This window comes from Sander lucioperca, chromosome 21 (genome assembly GCF_008315115.2).
Source record: "Sander lucioperca isolate FBNREF2018 chromosome 21, SLUC_FBN_1.2, whole genome shotgun sequence".
Classification (NCBI taxonomy): domain Eukaryota; kingdom Metazoa; phylum Chordata; class Actinopteri; order Perciformes; family Percidae; genus Sander; species Sander lucioperca.
The window spans coordinates 392,614-397,236 of record NC_050193.1 but is presented as its reverse complement, the minus strand read 5'-3'; the positions used below and the strand labels follow the sequence as shown (position 1 = coordinate 397,236).

The 4,623-nt window shown below is 43.9% G+C and overlaps 1 long non-coding RNA gene across 1 annotated transcript; it reads left to right on the top strand.

Moving 5' to 3' along the window:
- Positions 1–2,717: 2,717 nt before the first annotated feature.
- Positions 2,718–3,378, top strand: LOC116046766. Its single transcript, XR_004104216.2, has 2 exons — positions 2,718–3,181; positions 3,221–3,378. It is a non-coding gene; the product is annotated as an uncharacterized LOC116046766 (long non-coding RNA).
- Positions 3,379–4,623: the final 1,245 nt, after the last annotated feature.

The following is a 4,623-nucleotide window of genomic DNA, read 5'->3' as shown; positions in this document are numbered from 1 at the left end:
ATAAATAAATTAGCGTGAGGCTAATACTTACTTACACGTAAAAATGTGTCTTTGGTTTTAAAAACACTTTATTAGTATAATAAAAACTAGGCGATAGAGCCGACTGTTAGGTAGGAGGTTGAAGGCAGCTGCCGGCTGCCTCGTCCCCGCCGACTGCTGTCGCTTGTGGATGACGTTCGCTTGTGGATGACGTGCAGCAGCTCGTCGACAGACGATATATATATATATATATATATATACGATATATATATATATAGATTTATATCGTTATTCTACAGTAGAGAACTGGGTCAACATTTAAAAGGTTAACTTGTTTTCTACGTTTTGATCGTCTTTTCTAAAATTTTTGTGTTTTTCTGCACTTTTGACATTTTTTGTCACTTTATTTCAAATGTATAAAATAAATAAAAAAAAGACCAAAAAGTTCTATTTTGGTCTCATCTGACCACATGACTTTCTCCCATGACTCCTCTGGATCATCCAAATGGTCATTGGTGAACTTAAGACGGGCCTTGACATGTGCTGGTTTAAGCAGGGGAACCTTCCGTGCCACGAATGATTTCAAACCATGACGTCTTAGTGTATTACCAACAGTAACCTTGGAAACGGTGGTCCCAGCTCTTTTCAGGTCATTGACCAGCTCCTCCCGTGTAGTTCTGGGCTGATTTCTCACCTTTCTTAGGATCATTGAGACCCCACGAGGTGAGATCTTGCATGGAGCCCCAGTCCGAGGGAGACTGACAGTCATGTTTAGCTTCTTCCATTTTCTAATGATTGCTCCAACAGTGGACCTTTTTTCACCAAGCTGCTTGGCAATTTCCCCGTAGCCCTTTCCAGCCTTGTGGAGGTGTACAATTTAGTCTCTAGTGTCTTTGGACAGCTCTTTGGTCTTGGCCATGTTAGTAGTTGGATTCTTACTGATTGTATGGGGTGGACAGGTGTCTTTATGCAGCTAACGACCTCAAACAGGTGCATCTAATTTAGGATAATAAATGGAGTGGAGGTGGACATTTTAAAGGCAGACTAACAGGTCTTTGAGGGTCAGAATTCTAGCTGATAGACAGGTGTTCAAATACTTATTTGCAGCTGTATCATACAAATAAGTAGTTAAAAAATCATATATTGTGATTTCTGGATTTTTTTTTTTAGATTATGTCTCTCACAGTGGACATGCACCTACGATGACAATTTCAGACCCTCCATGATTTCTAAGTGGGAGAACTTGCAAAATAGCAGGGTGTTCAAATACTTATTTTCCTCACTGTACGTCTTCAAGCTCAGTTGGAGGCTGCTCAGTAACGCTCAGCCATCACCGGGAAAGAGACTTCACTGGTCTCCGTCCAGAGACACGGGACCTGCTGGTCCATTATATATACTGACTATGTTAACAACCTGTAAAGTCAAAATGAAAGAGCCAAGCGACCATTTTCTCTCGTCTTCAACTTTATTGAAGAGCAACACTTTCAAGTAAGTCTCAGCTTTCAGCACTACGATTACAGATCATTAGTGGTGGTCGATAGTAGACGATGACAATCAGTCACACGCCAACGCTGCGCCCAGCGTCGGCCGCTTCACATTAAAATCTCCAGAAAACAAACATGTTGCATTAAGAGACAAAATAAAAACAGAGAAAAAAGGAACAACACAAGACACACTGGCGAGTCATTCAAAAGAAAAAATACAAGTTATTAGAGCCGTTACACACCAACCAGACGGCCGACCGTCGGCAGTAAAGCCAGTCGGACTGATCAGTCGGGTCCCGTGCGCGAAACGTAATACGTCTCCATAACAGCAGGCGGCGCTAATCTGGATTGTTTCCCAGAAAATGAAAACCGGCAGCTGATTGGACGAACGCGTCACGTGGGTCTGGTTTCTCTGGAAATTCACAGCCAGACTGTCATGGCGGCTCGTTCAGAATACGATCTCATATTGGACTAAAATAGTTCACCGAAACGTGTTTCTGAAAACATTTGAAGAGAGAAATAGGCCGTGCAGTTGCTGAATCTGTCTTAATTTCAGATCAACAAAGGTCAGTTTAAAAGATTTTACTCAGATTTTGAGAGACTCATCCGCTCGCCGACTGCCCTGTCTCTGTCTGCCCTGTCTCTGTCTGCCCTGTCTCCGACTGCCCTGTCTCCGACTGAGCATGTCAGGTCGGCCAAAATGAAGGCCGACAGCTCCTCCGACGGCACGGGACACACCGAACAGACTCGAGTCACCGACCTCGCCAGACTGTCAGACGGCCGACTATCGGCTGGTGTGTCAGCTCTTAGTTTTCAGTTTGTTTGCAATTTTTTCCAGTCATCATTCTTAAATCATTATACAAATGGTACATCCTCAAGACACTTAAATTCAATCCGTCTGATTTCACCTAGGATCAAACTTGACATCATGTACTTTAAGAACAGAAATGGGGGCAAAATTAAAAGTAGCCGAATGTACCGCGTGTTACCGTCGAGCAGACCGGCAGTCAAACCGGAGTTTACTGTTTGAGGAGACTTCTACGTTGTTGATTTCTAAGCTGCGTTTTGAGACTAAAACGATCTCCGTCCACACGAGTTTCAGCTCCAGTAGCAGAACTAATCTCCGTCTGACATCACATGTCACATGACCGTTCACACACACTGGGCATGTGCGTGTCGGTGTAAACAGGAAGCAGAGTGTCTGATGTTACTCTGTGGTCTAAACTCCTGGATGTAGAAGTTAAAAATACAGAAACTACTTTGGAGAAAGAACATCAACGGTGAGAAGTAAGAGCTGGATTATTATGTTGGAGAGAGGACAGACAGACAGTCAGACCTGTAACTGAAAGGTCTGTAATCTACCTAACTGACCAGACTGACTGACTGCGTCCTCGTCTCCAAATGTCTCCGTTTGTGTCGTCCAGACTACAAAACAACCTCGGAGTTTTCAGACCACAACGAGGGCAGCAGAGTCTCCAAATGTTAAAGTTTTAGGGGCTCGGAGACGCTGCAGTAGTGCAGACGCCGCAGTAGTGCAGACGCTGGAGAGTAAACGTAGCTAAAGATATTAGTTTAAAATCAAAACGTAGTAGTGTAGATGTTGTCTTAATCGTACCAGATCGTGATGCAGCTCTGTCAGAAAGAAGAGGCATCCTGTCATCCAATGGAAACACGAAATAGGACCAAAACAGAGGCTCAACTAGCACAGCGTGCGTCTGGTTTCAATACTTTGATCACAGATATATACACACACACAGTGTATATACTTTTCTATTTAAATAAATCCATTATATGATGTAATGAATGTTGGCCTCCCCAAATAAACAAAGGCAATGTGGTTGTTCTAACCTGATACAATAGCAGCCTTCATTCAAATCCATCCATCGTTAATTCATTAATTCACTTTGAGATACAGCGTAAATATCTCAAAATATATTCTGTAGAAAACCCCTGACGAATACAAAAATTCTCCAAGGTACACGCTGTGATTCTTACGTGTGTTTGTTGCAAATGGTGAAGAAAAGGAAGCACGTGACAAGTTCCCAAGTTCAGGAGAAAACACGGTCATCTCTTATTTAATCAGACATACATCTCGTTATTAAAGCCTTAGTGCGCGACTATTTCATACCAATACACGTCCGTTACGTTGAATCCGTTGCCAAATGAGTTGATGCAAAGATAATTAATCCTATCAGCTCCACACAACTCTCTCTGTGTTTCTCAGTATGGCAACATTTACATAATGGCTTAACTGTCCGTCCACGCCGCCGCCGACTTGAGCTGTAAAGAAGCTCTGGCCGCCCGGTCGAGGACGCTGGTCAGAAAGTCCGGGGAAGCTGTTTGAGGCTTTGGCCGCTCTGACGTAGCAGCATTCTATGTTCATCATGGAAAAAGATCAAGCAGCCACTGCACGGCCAATACACTGACACTAGAAACCTTTTATAAATGACATATATAATGACAGAATGTGTATTGGTTGTTGGTCGCAGCGGTGTCTGTTAGCAGTTAGCTCGCTCGTTAGCCGCTGAACCGCAGCAGCGTGCAGGCAGAGCGAGCAGCCGCCAGCTGTTGATCCGTGCAGGACTTCACCGTGAGCGGACTGTTTAGAGACCATGTGACCGGCAGGTAACGTTAACTGGTCCCTATACGCAAATATCATAAATGATAGGGAACCCAGCAACGGCCATGATGAGCTTCTCCTCCTTTTTCTCTGAACTAATGTTTTGTAGGAACCAAAGTTTACATCGTATGTTTCTCTGGAATCGGCCAGCGTGAAGGACGTCTATATTCTGATTGGTTGCCGCTGAACCGCGTCATAGCTCATTACCATAAAGTTGACCTACTTTCAACTTTCTGATTGACGCTCTGGTCGCTCAAAACGCCCAAAACGTGACGCCGACAGATTTGCCGCTCCTTGCAGCTGAGAGAAGCAGCTTCCATTGAAAATGAATGACTTCCTGTATCTTTAGATAGAACAGTAATGAACAGGGTCGCTGACTTTCCGTGGTTGAGTGTTAGCGTTAGCTAACGTTAGCGACCCAGTGTTTCTACCAAAGGTAACGGTAAGGTCTCTCTGACGAGCTAGTAATCCGACAGCGTTGTTGTCATGAAAGACTACTGCACACTGCAGCTTTAAATATGTGGAACAAATGGAGTATTT